This window comes from Zonotrichia albicollis, chromosome 5 (assembly GCF_047830755.1).
Source record: "Zonotrichia albicollis isolate bZonAlb1 chromosome 5, bZonAlb1.hap1, whole genome shotgun sequence".
NCBI classification, from domain to species: Eukaryota; Metazoa; Chordata; class Aves; order Passeriformes; family Passerellidae; genus Zonotrichia; species Zonotrichia albicollis.
This window is the reverse complement of record NC_133823.1, coordinates 36,556,386-36,581,601: the sequence shown is the minus strand read 5'-3', so window position 1 is coordinate 36,581,601 and position 25,216 is coordinate 36,556,386. Positions and strand designations below refer to the sequence as shown.

The window sequence follows — 25,216 nt, the reverse complement described above, 5'->3', positions numbered from 1 at the left end:
AGGGATTCTGTCATTGGCCAGAAGCTTTATGGCTTGGTACTTGGGAAATAAAATGTTTTATTGGAGCCTTTCTTCCAAAAATGTGGTATAATAGTTGACCATTACACAAAACTTGAGTTTTAAAATGCAGTACTGTGCATGAATACAGGTGTGCAAATATGCATGTATGAATACATGCATTTGGGTGTGTGTGTGTGTATACATGCAGAGGGTCATACTTACTACTAAGTATCAAAGGTTATAAAAAATCATATTTTGGGGGTGTTCTTTTATGATAGGGTTTTTTTGACAATTCCTTATAAGAACTGAGCACTAAAGAACTTAGCCATTGGTAAACAGGAAAATATACTAAAAAGAAAACTGATTTGTAAATTTTATGTGCCACATACCCTGAAAAAATAAATTAAATATGAACCCAAAGAAGGATTTGTGTTCTACACCCAAAAATAAGATGAACTGGGAAAAAGAATATCTGAAAATCGGAACAAAGAAAAAGGGAATGTAAATAATTAGAAATAAACTAGATTTTTTATCCCTCACTTTGCTGGGATAATATGAAGGCAGTGAGGTTTCCAGCTTAGAGAAAAATGACTGTGAGCAAGAGGATTCTTAGTTTTAATCCCTAGTGAGCCAACCTCAGGCAAGCCATTCAACTTTCCTTTGCTTCAGTCAATCCAGCTTAAAACCACAAAAAGCAGGTCCTCCGTGAAGCCAGATTCTCCAACTACGCCAAGCTATCTCTCGGGCAAATAGGGGAAAAAGGTGTAAGAAGCACACTACATAAAGAAGAGGGAAAAAGTGTTCTTAATGGTTTGCAAGAGGTTGAACAGAGGCCAAATACACCACCATGCTGACATGAAACATTTCCTAACAGAATTTTTGATGTCATGCTAAAGTTGGTACATTTGCTATTGAGATTTCTCAATTTATGATACTTATACCTTATACCTTGCATAAAATATTTACTGTACTTTGACAATAATGTACTGTCAAGAATTAGGACACTTCCAGAGTTAGAAATATTGGAAAAATACATTAGTAACTTAAGACATTAGAATTTTTAAAACACAGGGATTTCTTCTCACAAAGTGAATCAATAATTCAGTTGTTCAGCACATTCCCCTCTGCCTCCCAACATTTTACTAGAAAGAAGAATATGAGAATAAAATCGACAGCTTTAGGGTGTGATACACAAATAAAAGATAATGAAAACTAGAATTAAATTCATGGGCTGCATTTGTTTTCTCTGCATGCTTAATAGAGTCTCCCATTGTTAAGGACTCTGTAAGTAATCATAGATTTCTTATTTAGTCTACTGGAAGAAAAAAATGAGGTACTATGAGGATTAAAATGACACAAATTATAAAATAGATAAAATATACATGCATGGGCTACTCAGTTGGTGTTTTTTCTGCCAGCATGTAAAAAAATTATAGATGCAGTAAATATTTGAGAAATCATTCTCTTTACAGCATTATGCATGGAGCTGTCAGTTTTCACCACTGAGCTTTGTTGATTTATATCAAATACCTAATTTAAATATAAAAGGGATGGTTACATTTATAGCACACTTGAGTATTTAGGAATACCTACTGATATTGCAGCACTTCTTTTTTTATTCATATAAAAGTAATCTGCACAAATAAGTAGGAGCAACGCTAATCAGCAGAAGAAACAACGGCCATTTTTTTGCTTTTCTAACACATTTCATTGCAGCCTGTAAATAAACAGAGTGGCCAGTGTACTACACAGTATTCATTCCAAACATATACTCCAATTGTCCTGATGAAGAAACTATTAGGTGAGATTATTCTATGAAATCATTACTTTGGCACATATAATCTTCCCTGTGTTTCATCTAACTTGAGAAAACATCCTTGCACTCAGCACACTTGTGTTGCAGCCTAAATGAAAACGTATTATAAGGTATTTTCTGTCACATATTGCAAATAAAATTTTGAACTGCTGTATTTCAGTGAAGAATGAAATTAATTTACTTCCTTACAATACTGATAGGACATTCTTGCAGTAGGAGTCCAAGAATTTCTCATGCTTTGGATTCTTTTATCTTATCTTTTGGAAGATCACTGTAGGTCTGCCATGCAAACTGCACATTTTTTCCTCCCAAGGAGAGCAGTGAGGAAAACAAAAAACATTGCTGTTCTATGACATTGTAGTGGGGACAACAGGTTTGGAAGGAAAGGACATTAAAAAGTGAAGTGTGGATGAAACAGTTATCTCCCACCAGTTTGGTTCTATGGGAACATACTATGTTGACAGCTGGCATAGACTTTTATCACTGACTGCGAAGTGAACGAAATATAACCAGAGAAGCAGCTGTCATGTAAAAGAAAAATAAATACTCCAAAAGATAAGTGTCATTTTGTATGCTTAGAAGTCTGCTAGCAAAAGTAAGAACTTGAATAACTTAATTTCGGCCCTAGTAACAGGTCATACAGGATCTCTGGCTCTACTGTTTAATCTGTAAACAGATACAAGAAGAAACTTCATCCATTTCTTCATGACAAGTCATTATGGGATTTTGAGAAAGGTGTGGAGCCCAGTATCCCGAGAAACAAAACTGCCTACTCACAACAGACAGGAAGAAAACTAGTTCTGCAGCTGGAAATCAGAAAATGTCATGCCTGCTAGATATTCTCAGGGCCTTCAGCAAGTCCCAAATCAGTGATCCCCAAAGAAACGTAAATTCTTTGAAAAAAGTATGCAAGAGTTTAATCCTTCATGGCAAGAAAACTTAATGCTAGAAATTTCAAAATGTTTGATTAACTCTGTATAAATGATTCCATCACCTCTTCTCTAAGATTCAATATTGTACATAATGTTGAATTCAATTTTTGACATTTTCTTCCTTTTTTTTCTATTTTAAATGCATAACTATACTAAATCAGAGTCATATGAAACAAGAAGTGCTTCTGAAATCTGTCTTAACAGATTTGGTTCCAGTCGATTCCCAGTCGTACTCCAGGTTTAATGAATAATCATTTTCACACACGGTGCTGTATCAAGTTAGTTTTGGGAGTAATACATATCTCAAGTTATGCTTTCAGGAGGCATAAAAAACACCTTGATTTTGTGTAGTCCTACTGCTGCCCCCAAAACACCCTGTAAAAATATACTGGTAAGTGTATGTTATAATTAAAATATGTTTTAGTAATAAAAAAAAATGTGTAAAATATGAATAAATTTTTTTTGTAAGTGACAAAACACAAAGGAAAGGTAACTTTCTTTCCCCCTCCTCATTTTAAACTTAGGGCAAACCAGAATAGAATTACTGGTGAGGATGAAGGAATATGCTCATGTCTGCTAAAGATGCCACATGCAGGCATCTGGAACTGCTTAATTATCTTACATTCTGGATAGGAATAAAAGGGTATTTTCTGTTTCTAAATCAAATCTGTTCAGACATGCCACATGCACTTGTTCTCATCAAGGATTAAGAGCATGACAAGCTTGAACTTTTAACACCACATACTTCTGAGATACAGGAGAGCAAAAAAAGGTCACAACACTTCCGTAAAACTGAAATATGTAAATTTTTCACAACATTGTCACTCAGAATTGATTCCTCCTATTTTTTCAACTTTTTCAAAGTAACCCACTGTTGATCTAAGATTAAGAATGAAAAATAACAAATTGAACATGCATTTCCTCCCCTTGGAAGTTAAAATGGGTGAAAATAAGCCTTGGAATACAGTAGTTTGTGTTACCTTCCCTTGTGAGTTGTTGCTCAAACTACAGTGCAATAGCATCAAATTTGAATTCTGAGGCCACAGTCAGACATCATCCAAGAATAAAATGGCACATTTCAGAAAAATAAAAGCTAGCTACCTGCTTTTCTAGCTCCTTGCAGAAGCTGGATGCACCACTGCTAGCAGGTAGGGGTTCTTTTTGTCAAATGAATGACAATGGTGACCATGAAGCTAGGGGTAAAAAAGCACAAATACATTTATTGATATCTCAGGAGGTTGTTATAACAAGATGTCTCTATTGAAAATTAATCAATTTTCCAATTTATTCAATTTTCTATGATGCTTTTTTCAAGGATGATACTAGCTGTTGATTATTAAGAAAACATATAGCTCGATAAACATTTGAAACAAAATTAACTAATATTTTAAAAATTCAGTAATAATAAAAGCCCAAATTAAAAAAAAAAAAGCAAACAAAAAACAGCAAAAAAACCACCCCAAACCAAACCAAACAACAATTAAACCAAACCCCCAAACTTTCAGGAATTATTGGTTTGATCCAGAGCACTCCATTTCCCCTATGCCCCTCTATTACCTACCTGTAGACTACCACACAATGGCTCATCATTATGAGCCATGATTCTCACTTTCAAAACAACTTTTTCTCCACTTTCCTTTTTCCATCTCCACAGAAAAAAAAGGAGGGGAAATAAGGGTGTGAGCATTTAATTAGCTCATCCTTTCCTGTTGAATAACCTAATAGCTACCAACTCTTAGACTGTGTTGATGAATGAAATAAAAATGGTCACTTAAAGTCAAGGCAGATGTAGTAGTTCTGTCTTTTCCAAAGAGTTCTAGTTCTACCACAATGGACTCTAACTAATCCTGTACTAATCCTGTAATTGTACAGCATTTTCAGAGCTAACCTAACAGGGTGATTAATTTGCATTCTGCATTCAAACCATAAAAAAAAAGAAAAGGAAAAATAACTTTGCAGCATCACAAATGACTGATGAATCGGTAGAATAAAACTAAGTCTGTTCATTATGTGTGGGGGTGCCAGAGATCTAAAGCTCAATGGAAGCTGAACTGAAACATGCTATGATTTTGGCAAATATTTACTGAATTCATTTAACTACAGCCATCAAACTTTCTACCAGAAATGAGCTAGCAATACTTTGTGGACTTTTTCTCAGACACATGTGCCCATTTCCTACTTCTTCAGAGGTGAAAGATGTCACAGAACTCTTTTTTGCACTGCCATTAACATCTTCCATGCCCAGGGCGGCAGGAGCAGGGCCTGCTCCTCCTGAGCTGCCCACAGAGCAGCCCTGGCCTGAGGCCAGGATTGCCAGGCCAGGGCCGACCCAACACAGCTGGCACCAGTTCCCTGTGTGGGCATCATCCATGGCTGTCTGCCACAGGTGCGGCCCAGGAGCCCAAAGGGAAAATGTTGTCCTTACCTCCCTGCAGTGTCCTGTGTGTTCTGAGGATGGCAGGGTGGGAAGGCAGGGCCTGGCTACCCCTGGGGCAGCAGCACTGCATGTCTGCCCTCTGGGCAGGGAAGCGCCCGTCCTGCAGAGACCCTGCTTCTGTACTCCTCTGTAATCTGCATGCTTTAATAAAACAAATCCTGAGAGAACAGAAGCTTCCTGGAATTTCTCTTTTTGTGCCCACTGTAAAAAGAAGTGGGTGGGCATTGGGATTACTCCATTTCAGAGCTGTCATGATTCATGGTTGCAACTTGGCATATGTGTGTTCTGCAATACTTTTAAAATTTTAACATCTCTTGTTTATGGAGGCACTGCTGAATGTGTCTGTCTTTGACCATGGTTTCTAAGGCTGCTGAAGGGCAGAGTAAAACTCATTGTCTTTGCATTCGGATACAAATAATACAAGGCATGTGTTTACATCATGAAAGACAGATAGTCATCAGCTTCCATCTTCTCACTGCTTTTTATCCTCATGTTGCTATAGCAAGCATGTAATAGGTAATTAACTATGAGCATAACAAAAAAATATTACAGCACCAATTCATCAATGTGCAAAACTTAATGTGTAACCAAACTTTCTCCAGCTCTTCTCAAACTTGTTTATACATCCAGAACACTTCAAAAAAAATCTGCTCTTTAGAAGCTTCCACTTAGAGCTTCAGCAATCATCAGCTCCTTTTTCTAGCTGACATCCTCCCTGCACAGAATTAGATACCAGGCTTTCTCTGGGATGACTGTATTACTGGTTTATTTGAAAGGTACTGTTACTTTATATGAAAGGGACAGGAGAGTGGATTAACTTTTTAAAATAATGGAGTGACAACTCAAATCTGAAGGACAGCCCTCTTGGCAACATTCCCTAAAATGTCTCTTAAAATTATACAGATAGGTCAAGAAAAGCATTCTCTTTATCTATAGTCAAAAAGTCAGTACAGAGAAAGTTTTTGTTTGTGCTTCTTTCCCAGTTCTAATGCCCCTTAATGCTAAAAGAAAAGTATAGCAAGCAGCACTGGAAGAGCTCCATCTTTCATGCACTGGGAGTTTTATATAAAAGGCCAGATCTCTCACTGTTTCAAAGAGAATATTTTCAACAAGATTTCTGATTTTGTAGTGCAGTGCTGTTCATTTTTATAAGCTTTTATGGCTGTCAGCATACTAATTGTTCACACTGACACAAGGATTACCCAAACAGCAAATAAGAACCACCAGTATATGAAGAAAATATAACTGTTAGATTACAATCAAAATACTATGAAATTAGTCAGTCTTTATGTAGGTATTATAATAATTTCTGATTATCCAAATTTTAAAAGGGAATGTTCTGAGGGAGCTGGGCCAGTTTAGCCTCAAAAATAGATGACTGAGAGGGGATCTCATTTACACATATAATTCTAAAGGGGGAGTGTCAAGAGGATATAGCCAGGCTCTTCTGGATGGTGCCAACCAATAGAACAAGAGGCAATGGGCAGAAAATGATGCCCTAAAAGTTCCACTTGAACATGAGGAAGAATTTCTTAACTGTGCGAGTGACCAAGCACTGGAACAGATTGTCCAGACAGGTTGTGGAGTCTCCTACACCGAGGATATTCAACAACTGCCTAATTCTGCATTTTGTGCAATTGTGCTCGAGTATTTTTCTGCTTTAGGTAGGTTGGACCATATACCTACTATGGTTCCCTCCAACCTGACTCATTCTGTGGTTCTGTGATGTGCTCTAAAAATATCACTACAAAGAAATTTTAAAAAATCCTGGTCAAGAGTCAAGACTACAGAGCAAATTCACAATACATGCTGAGAGTAAAGTGCATAACTGTCAGTGAATAAGTAATAATTGGAATGCCGGTTTATAAAATTAATGAGTTGAATGTATATTTCTTTCAAATTATTGTTTAAATGTGACCATAAGACTGCTAGACATCTGTATAATAATACCTTCTTTATTAGAACTATGAATGACTAATAACTGTCTGCAATAAAAAAAGCTAATTGTTACTAATGGTTAATGGATCTTAATTTGGTGTTAGTTTGGATTCAAAAATAAAGGAGTATTTTTGAAGGAAAAAACATGTCCTGCTGATTTTTCTTGTCCATCATTGCAAAAATGTAATCTTATGTCATTTACAGTACTTGTAAGTAGAACTGGCATGTTTACCTATGTATGCACTTTCTATTTTCAATAAATAGCTCTCCTGCCTTTTGGTAATGTAAATTTAGCACTCTATCTGGCTTCAATGATGCATACAGTCTCCTGTAAATTTTGTATTTTTGGTTACAGAAGCAATCAAAGTGTGAAATTTCTCACAAACACAAGAATATAAGACATCCTTGAATGCCATGGTGTATTTTCTGTCAGGTATCTCTAGGTATATTGCTTGGCACATTAGCTATCTAGTTGTGCAATACAAGTGTCTACCAGTTTCCATTCACTAAATGCAGATGAGATACTGGATTTAGTTGGTGCCAAATTTAATTTTATATTCTCCTAGTTCAGGACCTAAAGTGATCTGTTTGGATATTGGTCAAAAGCTTGCGCTAATTTTCTTTTGGAGACAGGCTGGATGATTCACCTGTTTGCCAAGCCTCTGTAAAATCCTGCAGAAAATTCTCTGTGTATTCTTATTGAAAAGCTATGGTAGCAGATACAGACATAAAGGGAGACTGTAATGATTACTTCCAAGGTGTTGAAGGGCTGTGGTAGATTTACCACAGGGCCACAGAATGAACACTTTGGAAGCTAGTGGAAAGTGTCCAAACTACAATTCTCCACATATATAGTCTTGAAAATTTTGGATGAGGGCTTTACATGATGATAGTATTGCTACTTGGTAGAAAAATCACTCGTTTACCTAACTCAGCAACAGAAGACGATATTGACTACAGAAGAAAACCTTATTGCTTCTAAACAGAACCTTAGAATTAAAATAAAGATGGCTTTTAAAATGTCTTTTTTTCTTGAAATTTTTTGTGTTTAAAAAAGTAATGCTCATGAGAGCAGTCTCAGCTACAGCTTGAAGAAAAACTGATTTGTGGAAAAAATGTGATGAATGTCTTGGTTCCACTTGTTTTAAAATTTGTTGTACAGTGATCAGTTTGTTGACAGAACATCTGCTCATTTCATCCTTTGCAAGCTCAAATCTGTATTCCACTTCTGCTCTGTTTTCAAGATAGAATATCTTGACATATTTTTGGCTCTACAGTCATATTTGGTGTCAAGAGAAAGATTTCCATATTTGTCTGTTGCTCCTATGAAGAAGCAGTCAAGGAACTGATCTTTCATACATATTTCCCCAGATGTTAATTCAAAAGCTGAACCATCCCAAATACGTACAGAACATCCAAATTAACTTGAAACGTCTTAGCAAAGACTTAGATTTTTCAATAGCAGGACATGCTTAGAAGCCGCTGCCACTTTGGGATAAGTTCTAAGGCTGCAGAGAACCAAATCTTTGAAATATCAAAAACTGCCTCTACCTTTATTTGAACAGGGCCAGTGAGAAGTCTTAGGCTCTGGAGCTTTTCAACACTGGTAACCTCCATCTAAAGGGTCTGTGCTCCTGAATCATTCGGCAGTCCCTCATTGTGTTCATGTGTTCCTTTAAGATAACTGTGCCTCCTTTTCCAGCACCAAGGGTCTGGGAAGGCTGCACTGCTGCCCCTTGCAATGCTGCTCTGCTGTCAGGAGCCTAGGGCTGGTGCTGCTGGCACACTGCAGGGTTGCAGGGTGCCAGGCACAGTGATTAGAAAATGCAGTGTGGAAGTGCTTTTTTTTTTTGTAACCTGTCAAGAAAGTATCATTTTATTGATTTATTAAACTCTCTGGGACTTATTAAAACCAAATAATAGTTTTTATAATTGCTTTTCTCTTCCATAAGAATAGTTTAAATTTTTGCATAGTTTAGTAAACTTCATCCTTAACCAAAATGAGAAATTGAGATCTAATTTTCTCAATAACAGTTTGATGAAAATATTTGCAATAGTGAACATTCTCCAAAATTGCAAAATTGTTAGTTGTATTTATTTTAAATAGAAGTTAAAATTTATAAAGTAATCACAATTTCCATTTGTAAATTTAAAACATAATTTTAAAAGGAAAAAATCAATACTATCAGAATTTTTTTTTTGACACTGAAGGGCATTAAAGGACATTGGCATCTCACCTTACTTTTTAAATTTACATTCAAAACACGTATTCTCAAATTGTCATCAGTTTCATTATTAAATAGTCAGCATTCAAAAGGGAAAAAAAAAAATTGCGCTAAGCATTGATCCTGACTATGCCTGAAGGATCAAGCACTTCACTGAATATATTGAGTTTATAGACTTCTAAATCTAAATGGATGATCTCCTCACTTTGCTTTTTATTTATTAGCTCACACTGCAAGAAGATACAGGACAAGGATTCTATTTTGTCTTCTGCCAAGGAGCTATCAAACCCACATCTCCTAAGATATCACCATCAATCTACTACATTTTTTTTTATAGCAATTCTACTGTATATGGATAAATCGAAAACCACAGTGATAGAAGTTACAATGAGAATACATTTCTAGCTTAATGTCTCAGCTCCACAAAATCTTTCCACTATGGGGCTCATTAAAAAAGTTCCATGTGGCACTTAAATATTGGTAAAATGCATAAACAAGTTTTGTTCTAAAAATTGCAACTAGCAGCTTCCCTCCCTGTACAGAAACTTCAGCCACTAAGATGGATTTTTATCCTCACACTCCTGCATTCTGTCTGACCTAATTAATATGCATTTGTTTCAAGCAAAGTAGACTATCTGAAGCAAGACAATGGAAGCATCTCTGTCTTATGATATTTCAGAGACTGGCTCTTAGACCAGTGCTCAGAGAGTGGAAGGCTCACGTCCATCTGTCATCTCCTCAGAAGTTTTCCAATAATTGCATTTGCATACAGAAGGTTATGCAAGGCATTAGCAGAAATGTAATTTTCAATTCCAGCTCTCCTTCTTCCTTATTGGAAGTATACAGTTCAGAAAATTAATTCTATAAATTTTTATCATTTTTAAATTTATATATGATTAGATTTAAAATACTTCATACTTCAACGGAGACTGGAAACCTTAAATAGTGACCCAAAGGAATAGAGTGTTTGACATGAACCAAATTACTCAGATTCAATTTCACCAGTATAAAAGATTTAAGAATATGAGAATATGCTTACCTTCAAATAATTATTGACTTAAAATAACTATTGACTTAAAATAACAGCATGCATTATAAACAGTAACCTCAGGAATAAGGATATACCTTGTCTGCTCATACATCTCAGCTGGATATTAGATTTTTTGAACACATAATTAGTCTCTGAAAAGTCCTCCAAATCTATGAACCTTGAAGTGTTCTTACAGTAATATTTTTGTGCTCCTCCTGTTAAAGATAGCAACCAGACTCCCCAAAACAGTCACTTTAAACCACCTCCACTTTTTCTAGCCAGAAAAAATGATGGGATGTTGTTTACTTCCTCCTCTGCTTCTATGTTCATTGCATCACTGAAATACCACACATTACTGTGGGAGATTAAGACATTATTCTTCTATTCTTCCTTGAAGCTGCATAATTAACATTTCTACCAAACTGTTTAATTTATCCTACCTAAGGCTGGCTTCCTCCTCTTTATAACCTTCTAAACATGGTAATAAAGCTTCATACATCATCTAAGGAGAAATATTACATTCTCAGTCTCTTAACAAATTCAAATCTGTTGCCTACTTAACAATTTTTTAAGATAAGTTAGGGTTGTTTATTTTTGGAAAGAATGGTAACAGATACTAACCTGAGAAGACAAACTCAGAGTCAAATTCTGAAGAGTCTCTTATTCCTAAATACAACATCTAGAGTCCTGCTCAATGTCAGTTTTAGCATAAAATGTATTATGACACATGTTTTCATATGAGATTCACATTAGAATTTGTCAAAAGGTGGATTTTTGCATGATGACTTCTGCTGGTTCTCCATTCAGTACCTGCAAATTCTTTGGGAACTCTTACCTCTGCACAGATCTGCATAGGGACTATACAATCTAGTCAAGCCCAGCAGAGGGGAAACCAAGCTTGATCAGGCACTGAAAAGAGGATCAGAGTAATAGAGTGCCTATCATACAAAGGATGAGTAAAAGTGCTTATCCTCCTTAAGTTAGCAAAATAATGGCGTAGAAGACATATTGCAGTTATGAAGACATATAATCACTCCCTGTTAATAATTATGTTAGGAAAATAATTATATGCCATGAAAGGAGAAGGCCTACTTAAATTAAAGGACACTGTTGGTAGAAGAAAAATATTATAAATTGTCCATGAATAAAACTAGGCTGGAGATCAAAAGTATTCTTAACGATCAGACAGCAGTGATGACCTGGAACAGCCTCCCAATAACAATAGTAGGGGTGAAGAAAAGTAAAGTACTCAGAAGCAAGTTCCTATTAAGATGGAGTCTGATCTATTTATGAAAGTTATACAATTATATTGAGTAACAGAAATAGGCTTCAGTGAACAAAGAGATGATTTTCTATCCTATTTTTCTGTAGCATCTAATTGCTCTGCTCAGGACTAAAAGTTCAGTATAGCGAGGCTCATTATATTAGTGGTTCAGATCTCTTGTTGATATGTCTCTCAGCGCCTAAAAAAAGAATCTGTTTTACTAACAGTATTAGTTACACAGATTTTCTCCCTCTAGATGTAAAGATATTGCAAAAGGGAAGATTTTTCAAGCTGATTTATTTACCCAGTTTGGGAAATTCCAAAGTACTCTATACATATTACTTAGAGAATAAATCTACCATCCCTTATTATGCCAGCTAATAATTTTATTGTTCTCTTAAAAAAAAAAGAAAAGAAAACGTATGAAAAAAAGATGGTTAAAAGTCACAACTATGAAAGATAAAACAAAAGTAGGCAGCTTTAAGCATGAAATGCTATTAATTAAATTTTTTATGAGAACAGAAATATTGAAAAAGTGAGACCTAAATTTGTGGCCTCCATGGCAGAAAATTAGCTCTTGGGAGCTGAGGAAGAGAATGGGGAGAGGAGGTAGACTGGGATTTTTTTAAACTGCATTTTCTACAAAGATCCCTGACCAGAATATCTATTAACTGCCTAATTTGCATAAACCTTCCACAACTTAAGCTCAAGTAAGCCTTAAGCATTTAATTCTGAATCATCTTATTCGGTATTTTTCAGCACCACATTTAGTCTTCAATTCTCTCCCATTTTTTCCAGGCATACCGGTGGTAGTTATTTCCCTGTAACACTGGTTAAGACTATCCCTTATGAAGTTTTCTGGAACGACTGAGGTAAAAATAAAAATGTTCTGATATTTTCCCCTGGGAGAGTGTGAGCAGTTCCTTTGGCTTAAATAGGCTTTAACTGCATCCCACAGAGTGATGCTTCATAGTGTATTATTAGTGTGATCAAAAAGAATGTTATGAGGAGAAGCCGAGTGCTAGCCAATGTTAAGCACCACATGAATATTTGTCATCTATATTTTACAAAATCAGAAATTTCAAAGTGGAGTCTGTTTTTCATAACACTGTACTCAGAATTTTTGCTGGTTTTGCCTTGTTGATTTTTTTTTTAATTACACATTTTCAACAGTAATGTGTAATACGTAAGGCTCACATATTAAATTTACACACTAACAGAACCAGATGCATGAATTTACAGATTTTGTGCTAAAAAAGGCAAGATATCTTCTGCAACTCAGCAGGTCAACTGCAAAGCATTTTGTTGTGATTTCTAGGACTGCTCAGTTTAAGTTATTTTGAAGGAATATTTAAAATCTATTGGAAGAATGACTGTATATTATTTCTTGATAATGAAAAAAAGGGCAACTTCTAAAAATTCCAACAATTCTAGTGAACATTTGGAAACTATTCTACTAATATTCTGAAAGCATTCTAATTATTTTATATGAAAAATAATGAGAAGAAAATTTTTTTTTCCTCCTTTTTTAAAATTTAAAACAATGTGCCATGAGATTTGCATTTTGGGACTATGGGGATGACAAATGGGCGTATTGCATTGCAGCTCCTAGGCAATTCATCTGTCACCCAGTTTTCCACTGAGGCTCATTGCCACAGAGTAATCCTTCTTCTAGCAGTCATACAAGGTCTGATAACCCATTTTTCCTCATTATCAAGCTTGATTTCTTGTGGGAATAATTTTCCTACATATTGTTTAGAGAACTGAATTCTAGTTGTAGCAATTATGTGTGAAATTCTCTAGAACATCTGGAATCAAAGTGCAGTGGGCCAAATTCATCCCTCGACCAGCATCACTGCTGTTAGGACAAAAATTAATTTGACTCTCCGGCTTTAGAAATAATACGAGTAATGTTCTTAGAAGTCCCAAGTTATTGTTGGAAATAGCAATATAACCTGCTAGTCATCCTTTATTTATGCCTTTTATGCTTGTAGTAAAATCTTTGAAGTTATTTCCATTCACTGGAAGCCATGAAGGGTAATTGTTAGACTTGCCTTAAATACCTTAAATAAGTCCATGTCTCATAAGGAAATGTTACTTTACTTGGGTAATCAAGAAGATGCTACTCCATGCATACAGCTGAGTTTTTCAGGAAATGAATACAAGAGCAACATGTTAGCATTGGATGTAGATCTACATGTTAGAGTTTTTATAAAGAAATGTCTGCTTAAAAATAATTAAAACTTTATGGCATGAGAGCAAATCATTCAACTGACTGTTTTGAAAAAAAACTTGAATTTCCATTGAATTGTCTAGAAATATAATGACATAAAATTGTTTTGAAATAATTTCAGCAGCAAAATTTTACAAACAGAAATTTCATGGATTAAGTTTTTTATTGCATTCTAGAATTGTTGAATATGTTCATCCATATTTATAAAATACTTTGACATTAATATATCCCATTGCAATCTAACCACAATTTACAGTAGTGAGAAATTAATTTTATTTTCTTCCTTCCATTACTATTCTTCCAGTTATGTTTCAGAATACTCCAGTTAAGTAATCAAATACTGTATATACACTGGATGTTGGAAGAGAAAGATCTTAATTCAGTTTCTTTATTAGCTAATACTTCTCTGGAGTGTCCCAATCACTGTGTTTGACTTGAGTTGGACTTTTGAAGTCCTGAAGGAATCTGTGGACATGCTAGATAAATGGGGTCAATTTTGGCGTCAGGTGTGTTTTCCTTTACATTGGTGAGCACGTGAGATTTGCTGTCCCACAGTATTAACATACAAAGTCTAACAGTCTTACAAAGAAGGCATTAAATTTCTTGTTAGATATTTTTCTTCCTCCCTTTATGTCTTAGCCTATTTTAAAATTATGTTTTTCTGTGGTACTTCTGTCCATATATTCTTCACCTTTTTCTAGACTCATCTGCTGCATAGATATTTTCAAGTCCAAACATTTCATATAGTAGACCTTGTTAAGGTGTTGACAAGTAGTTAAAACAGACATTTCTAAATTAAAGTTCTATAAATTTGTTTTCTAACTAAATAAGATGAGGAAAAACAGGATATATAGTGAGCAACTGAGGATTAAAAAAAAAAATCAATCTCTTCTGAGACAAACCTAATAACTGTCTCCAGAAGCTTTCATAAATTATTAGCCTTGAAATCAGTCAAAGGGTCTGAAACAATGTATGTGTCGCTGATGTACTTGAAGTTCACCTAAGTAACTGTATCATCAAAATGTGCCCACAAAAATGCCAGCAGCTACGCCACCTTGCAATCAATCACATATCTGTTCCAGTGTTAACAAGTGTCAGAGGATGTAATTTCATCTGCTTCTGCTGCATACATTTAAATGTTCATATTTTTAATAAGGAGGGAAAAAGACTAAAACATTTGTAAGTTCTGTTTCCCTCCAGCTGACTATTTTTTCCCCCCCATAAAGCTTATGCTTTCTTGTAAATTAATAAAATGCATAAAAAAGATGGTATATTTTCATGTGAATGCATGAGTTGTGCAGCATTACTATCTTTCAAGAAAGTTATTGTCTATATAGTCAATAAAGAACTAGAGAATGGCCAAATATCTGTCAAGATATTGCATAGTTGAATACAAGGAAGACTGGAAATTTGTGTTTTTTGAAAGCATAAAAATAGAATTTGTCAGGTAGGGGAAATAAAGTGGAAATAAAGTTGAATGTGTCAAGTAAAAGCTGCTCCTGCACTCCAAGGAAGGGTTCCATACTATTACAATGAACAACTATTTGATAAAAATTGTACTGGTTTCATCAAATCCACACAAAGAAAAAGCTCATTTGTACTTGGAATCTGACATTGTACTAACCATTACCTAGTTAATGCATCCATAACAGTGCCAAGAATACTAAAGTAAGTAAGTAACTTTCAGGAAACAGATCCTCTTCAGTTAATAGTAAGTATAATACTTCATTTCTACACTCAATAACAGAATTAGTAAGCTATGCATCAAATTTCTCCTTCCTTCCTTCCCTTCCCTCCCTTTCTCTCTCTCTTTCTTTTTTCTCTCTTCCTCTCTCTCATTTTATTTCCTTTTTTCCCCATGGACATTTCCCTCCTCCCGTTTCTCCCCATGAATACAGAGTACCAAAGTGCTTCCTGTTCTGAGCTACAGGACACACGCTGGGTGCAGCTCTTGATGTTTGCTCAGCAAGAGCTAGAAGTAGGCAGCACAGTGAGTTAATGGAAGAATAATTTAAAGTGAGCTTGGGTGGTTGAAAAAAGGACTCACACATAGTGGTAATAAAGGCTTGCCTTTTTTCTTTCAGTTAGTAGCTGTTGATAATTTCAGATCTTTTCTTTCAAAATCTATTTAAAATCAAATCTGGAACAGCTAAGTCTATATAACTCTTATCTGTCACTTTTTTGATTATTTCTATTAACGTTACTCTATGCGTACTGATGATAATTATCCAAAGAATAATTAAGTATGGTTAAGAACAGTAATTTGGAATATGTACATTTATTATTGTAGAGATTTCTGTAAATTAATTTTTCTTTTGCAACAGAGAATAGTATATTCATTAAACTTCCTGAATAAATCCAAGGACAAATTATTTTTTTCTTTCTATTAAAGAGACTCTTGACATTAACCTTTTGTACTCCAAGCATGTTTTAAGCATAAATGTTTTCACAGAATAGTGAAGATAGCATAATCAATATTTCTGTGGTCGGGAGTCTGCTGATTTAGCATATCTTTTGATTCACATAAACAGATACAGATCTCCATTTCAGAAAATTATTGTTCTTATATAGTTAACTTAATAGGTCCAGTACAGAGAACCCCTTTTCCTTAATTGTTTATTTAATTGTTTATCTTTTGCCACTACTTTTCTAATACCTTTTTATTCTTCCTCAAGTCTCATTACAGAAAAAAAAAAAAAAACAACTCTAAGTCAATTTGTAATGCAAATAATATAGAAGAGAAATTAAATTCTTGCAGGTGTGGATAGAGATGTGCAGCTTATAACTTAAAAGAAGACACCAAATGCAGAGATCTGGACAGGAAAAAGTACCAATTAATCTGTGGTTACTAGTCAGTGCACTCTTTCCTGGATGCAGACGTGCTTAAGATTCTCAAAACAATCCACAGTGTACAAAAGGCCTTCTCCTTTACCATGCTAGGCTAGGGGAAGTGAGCAATTATCAGAAAGAACCTGATGATAATGGTCTCAGAATTTTGCTAATCTTGGACATAACAAAGATGACAGCACAGTCAAAAATTTTAGTTGTGAGGAAAAATAAGGGGAAATTTCAGTCTTCTTAGTAAAGACTAACTTGCAACAAACTGTAAAAGAAAAAAGCTATAAAGAAAGATATCTTTGGAAATTACTAGTCTAGTAGGTTAAAAATACCTTCAACAAGTTTCACAGAACAGGACATATTGTATCTTCTTAGTAAGAAATGGAGAATGAAATTATCAAACAGCTAATGAGCAGGTACAAGAGAGGTTGAGTTTTTCATGTCCTCTTGCAATAAACTAGCTCATTTCTTACATGAGAGAAAGACCATGTTTGAGACTGAGAGAATACTGAAGCTATTGACTATTTTTTTCTCTACTAAATTTCCAACATGCTTTCCCTTAGCACTGACTTTTTCTGTCCTAATGCAATGGCTGCTCCTCCCTAGGGATCTTGCTTGGTACAGGTTTCAGTAGTCAGTAATTAACATGCTTGCATTACAGGATCCTTTCGCTCTCTCAAAAGGATTTATGTGACACTTAAACAACAATATTAAAATCTTTTGCAAAGACAGCCCAAGAGAGGAAATATATTGCTTTTCAATTCTTGATGTAAACTGGGGGAAATGGGAATTCAGAACCATTTGCTCAAAAATAGAAAATTTTGTGAATGAAAATTAAAAGATTAATTTTAAAAATTAACACAGAAAATATTGGACAAGGTGGAACTTTTAGATTTAGATTGAGGATGGTTTTTTCTTGTAGAGTTGTGTATCCTAAAAATGTGAGAATCATATAAAACAACATATTGATCTGAATCTCTCTTGAAATATAGGCAAAAAAAGAAATCAGCTTCCTTATTTGATTACATCAGCACTCAGTTTTCTGAAGTTAACAGCTGTATTGTGTGTATCACCATCTCAGACTTTGAAAGGGATCGACTTCTGCTCTAATTAGCTGTGTTTTAGTTAACATGTTATGTCCTTTACCTTGAAATTTCTAAAATGTAGACTAGCAGCAATTACTTCTCTAGGGCTTTTTAAACCTAACAATTAGTATTTGCAATTACAGTCATTATGCTGTGAGCTATATTATGCAAACTTCAAATATTCCAATTGTACTTTTAAGGTTTTATGCTATTTAATGTACACTTTTATATTTTTGGCTTCATACAAAAAAAAAAAAAAAAAGGATTTGAAAAAACCTGATAGGAAGATGCTAATCCAGAGCTGAGTAGGCTAAGTCTTTTCCCTAGACATATCTACACATCTGGAAGAGATTATGGCTTTCAAGCCACAGGTTTTTAATAAGCAAAAACATCTATAGAAACGGTGATATAAGAACAATCAGAATACTAGATTCAGATAAAGTAAGCAGGGCCCAAATAGGTAATGAGTTATATCCATGCTTAAGAGTAAAATATTTTCCAGTGATTAACTGGCTTTTTCATTTAGAGTTCCAGGTTTCTAGGAAGGCTTTATAGCTGAATTCTTACAAAGAATATTGCATTTCAAGATAAACTTTTCCTGTTTTTGTCAACAGATGCTAAGATCAATTTCCCTTTTATGTTATGAAAAGCTACATTTACACTGAAGTGCTTTTAAAAAAGAATAAAAATAACTTTAAAAACTTTGGTGCCATCTCAGAATGCATTGGTTATTTTTTGAATTATCCAACTGCCAGGGTTTTAAAGGGGCTTTTAAGTGCTTATAAGTATTGCTTGTTTGGCTTTCTATGCAACTGAAGAAGAGAATTATATAGAACACAAATAAGCACAGCACAGTTAGCACAAATTCAAGCAAGAGTCTAAAATCTTCTCCTTCACTGTGACAGCTTATTATTGAGAGATCACTTCCAAAGATCATTACTGGAAATAAATTCACTAGTAAAAATTAATCTGTTGATGCCCACATAGTAAGAGATTTCAATTATTCAACTATCTTATTTATTACTTAATCTGGCATTTAGTCTTCTTGCTGTCCTTTCTTAAAAAGAATATTTTAACACACTTTTTCTTCCTATTTAGGATGAAGCATTTAAAAACCCCTAATCATTATTTATTTCCTATCTACTGGTCAAATTAGGGAAACATCTGTTTATAACACTTCATATAACTTGCTGTGGTTTGTGAACAATTAAAGAGAGCAATGGTTCTTGTCCTAGGAAGACTAGGTGAATGCAGTTCTTTCTGTTTCAGTACTGTAAACTCCTAAAAGTTTGCTCTTCAACCCTGTGTGCTATTTGCCAATTTTTTGATAGTTTTTGGATCTCCCACTGGATTAGCTTGCCATCAGGAAATGAGCAATGTCAAGATACATACAAAAGTATTGCAGGACAAAATTCACTAACTTAATTGTTTTAATTTCAAGATAAAAGGAATGTCATTTTGCCCCAGCAAAATCTTCTCCACAGGGAGAAAAATAATGTTGTACAAACCTACTTTTCTCATCCATATTCTTGTCATACTAAACTAGTATTGCAAAGAAATAGTAGGAAAATACAATTTTTAATGAAATTTGACTGTCACTCTACCATGTCTAGTACTATAGGTTCTCAGCCTGCACCTGTAACTTTTTTAAAAGGGCCTCTAACCAGTCAAATATTAGTTTGGACTCTAAGATTTGAAGCTGCAGCAAGAATGATACAGATACATTATTTTTCCCACCAGTCTGCAATAAGATTAAAAACTTCGACTAAAATGTCCTGTACTGTTGGTATATTTGTTGGTCTTAAATCATTATACCATTTGATACCATCAGCAGTATGAATTATAATTTCCATTTGATCCGAAAAAGAAAGCTGGAATTTTTTTTCAGTATATCAGTATGGATAAATTTCACATCCACATCTGCTAAGATTAGAGTAGTGGAAAAAGCATACTCTTCAGAAGATATTTCTCTTTAACAAGCCCTATAAAGGTGTCTGCCAGTTTTGTCTGGGATAGACAGCAGCTTCACAATAGCTAGTATGGGCTGTTTTGGATTTGTGCTGGCAGTAGTGTTGATAATACAGGCACGTTTTAGTTACTCCTGAGCAGAACTTACACAGAGTCAAGGATGTTGCTGGTTGTCATTCCACCCCTTCAAAAATGCCTACTGCTTTTTGGTTTAGGGTTTTTTCACCCCAGTTCTATATCAAGTCATTTCCATCTCTATTACAGGATGTTCTAGCTGTACTTTTTACCAAGACTCTTTTTGTCCCTCCTTGTTTGGGGTTAAAAAGCATGGTTTGATCAGAGGACAGCACAAGAGACTGCTCTATGCTAAATTAGAAGGTTTCTCATGCCTTGCATTCCTGCCTCTTGATTGGTAGGATGTATATTTTGATTTATTATTTAGAATCACCTCTCTACTGTATGTGAAAGCTACAGTTTTCAAAAATAAAAATTCAATTTAATGTCATTTTAGTAAGAAAAATGGTACATGTGTAAAAGTTCGGTGGCCATACTCATCTGAAAAGATCAACTAAACTTACTCTGTTCAAGGTACAAGTTTTCCATGTGTCAAAACAATGACAACATCATCTATATTAATGTCAGGGTGCTTGATATCTAGGATTCAGCCATTATTGTTTTGATAAGAAAGCAAAAAAAATATTGTGAAATTATTTTAAATTCAACTGGAGAATTTCAAGCCCTCTTTACACACATGCAATTCAAACATCAGATAAAATTCTAAAATAAGTGACAATGTTTGGCTGAGGAAAAAAAAAAAGAAAAAGTCAAAAGTTGAGATTGTAGGTCCCCCAAAAAAATCCTTTAGAATCCTTTAGATAAATATTTCAGCTGATTTAATTTCACCCAGAAAACGCTGGAGAATATACTTGAGTAGGATAGTAACAGTAATGTGCTCAAATTTCCACATAGCTAGTTTCAGACAAACACATCCTACTTCTCCAGGCCCTTATTTTCATTAATGATGACAAAGGATTGGATTTATATATTTTGCTTTCAGGTGTCCTCAAAGGCTTCATACCTTTCTGATTTTATAAACAGTTTCAATATAAAGAGCAGCAATCTGTACAGTAATTTTTATTCTGATCTTGCAATATTTTTTATGTCCAATTCTAATGGATCTAATTTTCACTTTTAAAATCTTCTTTTACTTCAGACAAGTTAAGTTTGTTTGTACATATGCAGTACACAAAACTCCTCTATACAAAAAGAAAGGGAGAGCTATAGTGCAAATAAGGCTCATAGACTTCTGTATGGATTACTCCTAATGATGCTTATTGCAGATATAAAAGTAACAACAGGCCAGTATCAGGTCACTCAGTACCAGACACTTCACACCAGTTACAGAAGTTTGCATCAGAAAAGGAATTATAGAACAATTTTGGCAAAAAAAAAAAAAAAAAAAAAAACAACAAAAAAATCCAACAAACTAAAACCCACAGGATTAATGACACAGTAAGAAGATACATTTTTTTTTTAACAAACAAGCAATGAATTTTAAGAGAGCAATTGGCCTTTGTAGACACGTGTTGTTATCCCATTGTTGTAATCATATTTCTAGAGTCCCAGATATTCAGGGAGGTTTTCTCACAAGCATCTCTTCACAGCAGTGTTGTTCCTGATTCTTCATCAGGGCTCCTCCAAGGCTCTCCCCGACAGGCCCACCCCCTTTTATCCCAGTTGTCTTCATTGGCCACAGCTGCTGCCCAATTAAGGACATCACAGCTGCAGCCCATTTAGAACAACTAGGACTGGGGCAAACTTATACAATACATATATTTTACTGAGACTCACAGGCCATTTATACAATACATCTATTTTACTATGGCTCAAAGGCCTCCTGTACAATACATACTAAGATTCAATGGCCACCTATAGACGTGAATGTTGGAGATCCATGTTTGAACAGTTTAAGAGGCAGCCTTGCAGCTCTGATAACAATGCGGGTCTGCCAAACTAAGTCATGGTATTTATCAAAACACAATCAGTTACTTTTCAGCTCTGCTACAAGTCAAGGGGCTGCATGTTTCAACAATTTCCTTTCTGCCCCGTTTTCTCCTTTAAAGCAATTTTTAATTAACAGTTCCAGTAATTTGCATTTGATGTGCTACACAGAAATAGGCTTTATATGCACTATATGTCTAGTATTACCAGGACCATATAATTAAAGAATTATACATCTGCTTTGGGAATATACTTCCTAACGCATAAACTAGAACTTTCAGAGCCACAGGACTAAACACACCTTTCAAAGCCAAAACGAACACAGATAAACCTTCAAGGTTTGCCAGGTCTGCAGGGCTCTTTATCTGAACAGATGGATTGGTTGGTACAGTTTAGGAGTTCTGCTTTTTTTTTTTTTTACATTCCTTTTTAACAGTATGCCCCCTACCCTGTAAACAAGCCTCTAAGCAGAGAAAACAAAAAAATGTATTTAATGGCCCCCTGTTTGGTTTCATTATTTACACCCTTCACATGTACTTTCCCAGCTGAGTAATGCTCTTTGATGATTATATCTCCAAAGAACATTGCTGTGATCACGTAATATGCTGTGGAACCATAGATAATCAATCAAAAGGACAGAAACAGAGAAAGCAACTTTCTGACTTTTTAAAAACTGATTTAGTTCTTATGAAAATGCAAAATTGACAGCTTTGGGATTGGAATAATCTTTCAAAAGATGAATAGGAATGGTGCAAATTATACAGTATTAAAGCAGTGTGTTCACCCCTGCAGGGATCACTCTTATAAGCTGAAGATGTACGTCTGTCTCCATAGTCCAGTGAGTCAAAGTCCTGATACATTTCTTCATTATTATCATGAGAGCACCCTGGTAGTGGTTTTGTGGTATTGGCATTAGAAAACTAGGTGTTCTGGGAATATAGGCATCACCAATACATTTCAACTACTGTAAATGAGGGGGCCTTTGACACCTTGAAGCTGGTGAGATCAAAATTCTGACCTACTGTCCTCAAGAGGTGAAAACACTTGTACTACTAAACGTGATCTCACATGGCTATAAATATATTTGAAATCTGGTCTAGTTTAGCTTTGAGTTACAATTTCTCTACATAAAGAATTTGTATTGCTACTACCAAAAGTGACATGAGGCTGTGAAAATGCATACCTTATAGGCTTATTGGATGAAATCCACTATGAATCACAAAGATTGATGATTAATCCTTATAACAATTTAAGTATAAGAATAAAAATAAACATCAAAATAGATTTACAGTGATGGTTCATGCTAGAATAATTTAGTCATTACTAATGCCACTAGGACAATTTACTGCGTTTCATTTAAAAAGCATACTCCTGAATATTTCCAGTTATCAATGTTCAAACTGTATTTTAAAATTTTCTAATTTTTCCACTCCACCCCTTTTAATTGTGTTTTGTTCTTCATCTTTTCAGGAAGACTTAGGGCTGAACAGCCACAGGTGCAGCTATTCACAATTCAAAATCAAAGTGGTATATTATTAAGATGAACTTCTTCAACATTTCATTTGGTTTTAGTTTTTTCTCCAGCTGTTAACAGATGTGTTAGTAAAACTGGCAATTTCAGTAAAGCCATGGATTTACAATTATGATGATAATGCAAAATATTTTGGGGAAGCAGACCAATGTCTTTTTTCCCCCTAAACAAAAGATTAGAAAAGGTTCTAAGAATAGGACTTGAATTCAACCTTTTGGAACCTCATAAACAGATGAAATTTTGGGGCACTGTTACTTGTCAAACCTGCTGGTCTTTGAAGCCAAAGGTCCCTAAGAGTCTAGATCTGTCAAGGTATGTTAGGGAATGAATGCTCACACAGTTTGAAATAATTTGTGATTAACAGAGTCATACTACAGGTCTCATCTATTTTTTAAGAGCGGTACCTTTCATGGTTTAGAAATGGTATTCCTCAGTTTAGTGCCCCAAGCATGATTCCAAAACCAGACACTGCTCACTCTGGCCTTCCCGCCGCCTTTTCCCCCTTCCCCTCCCTCCTGCATGGGATTGGACAGGACTGGAGGAACAAAAGGCAAAGATCACAGGTTCCCATAGGAACAATTTACAGCAACATCAACGAGATGAGGGAATGGACAATAACAATGAATACATTAATAACAAGTGCACAAAACAGAGAGTGCAGAGCTTGACCTGGCCACAGCCACAGCGTCCAAACTGCTCCCGATGGCTCAGGAGCAGAGTGGCCCTTGCTTGCTCCCCTGGAAGGACCCCCCCTCTCCTGGGAAGCAAGAAAATTGCTTTGCCCCTCCTCGGGGAATGATGTCTGCGTCCTAACTGAACACCCTTCCCAACCATGCCCCCTCCCAGCTACTGCAAAATATTTACTCTGTCCTGCTCAGTACCACAGATGTTTGTGGTCCTGTGACCATGCACCGAATCAGCTGAATCTAAGAGGGTGAATGCATGTGGTGACACCATAAACTTGTGTTTCCAGGCCAGCAATATATTCTTTAGTACTGCAGATTTCACAGGACACACACGGATATAAAATCACAATCAATGATTAAGTTAAAAAGCAGTCACCACACCTCCTCTGCACTTTTTTGATAAATTAGGGAGCGAAAAGCATCCTATTGGGAAGAGAACTGGCATAGAACTATGCTACATGAAGAATTTGAGCTCACTTCATACTTTTATCGAGTAACATTTGCAACTGATTTTGCCTATTTAAAGTTGTAAAATCATCTATGGCATTAGGGTTTTTTTTCTTTTTGAGTCTTTTTAGAAATGGAAATTAGCCTCTCTGGTAATATAATGTTTAGGTGGTTTTGTACCAATGATAAAATAGATACCATACAGATCGTGGGCAAAGCAATATAACTACTTCTGTTTGGTTGACCTATCAGTGAATTTTAAATGTGAATGGGAAAAGGAAAATAATTGATTATCTAATTAATCTGATAAGGGAATCACTAGACAAAAGAAATGAGAAATTAGAAGTCTGGGTAGGGTTTATGCTTGGCAAAGCCAAGTGGAAGAAAGGAACATGTTCTTAAATGAATATGACTTCAAATGCAGAATTCTAAAGATGGAGTATGCTTAGTATTAGGTGTTCATTATTCTTGTAAAGGAATTCTTGGTTAAAGGAACAAAAGTGAAACATATTTTGGTAAGTTTTCTGGAACACTTCCAAACCTCAAATCTCTCCCTCTTTCCACTACTATCTCTGAAGAAGAGAAATATAAAACCAGAATGGTCAATAAGTTTGCTAGCTCTGGAAATCTCTATAAGGTTATCTCTATTAAGTTACCTGGAAAGTGCCAGATGCCAGGAATAAACCCAGTTTTTCAGCATCTAGGATCTCAGCAGACAGAGTACATGTATGGCAGCCATTGTGCCAGAGATGCAGAAACAGTGACAAGAGTCTGCACAGTTCCCG

General features: G+C 35.2%; 1 protein-coding gene across 30 annotated transcripts in view; it reads right to left on the bottom strand.

The window, feature by feature from the left end:
• The window catches only part of TENM3 (teneurin transmembrane protein 3), a 1,287,129-nt gene that overhangs the window by 660,499 nt on the left and 601,414 nt on the right, over positions 1-25,216 (bottom strand). The window contains exon 8 of one of the 30 annotated variants that reach the window (XM_074541312.1): positions 3,850-3,941. The exons of the other annotated variants lie outside the window; for them this stretch is intronic. The gene's annotated coding sequence lies outside the window, so the exon portion shown is untranslated. The remainder of the gene's footprint in view (positions 1-3,849; positions 3,942-25,216) is intronic. 30 annotated transcript variants of the gene reach the window in all.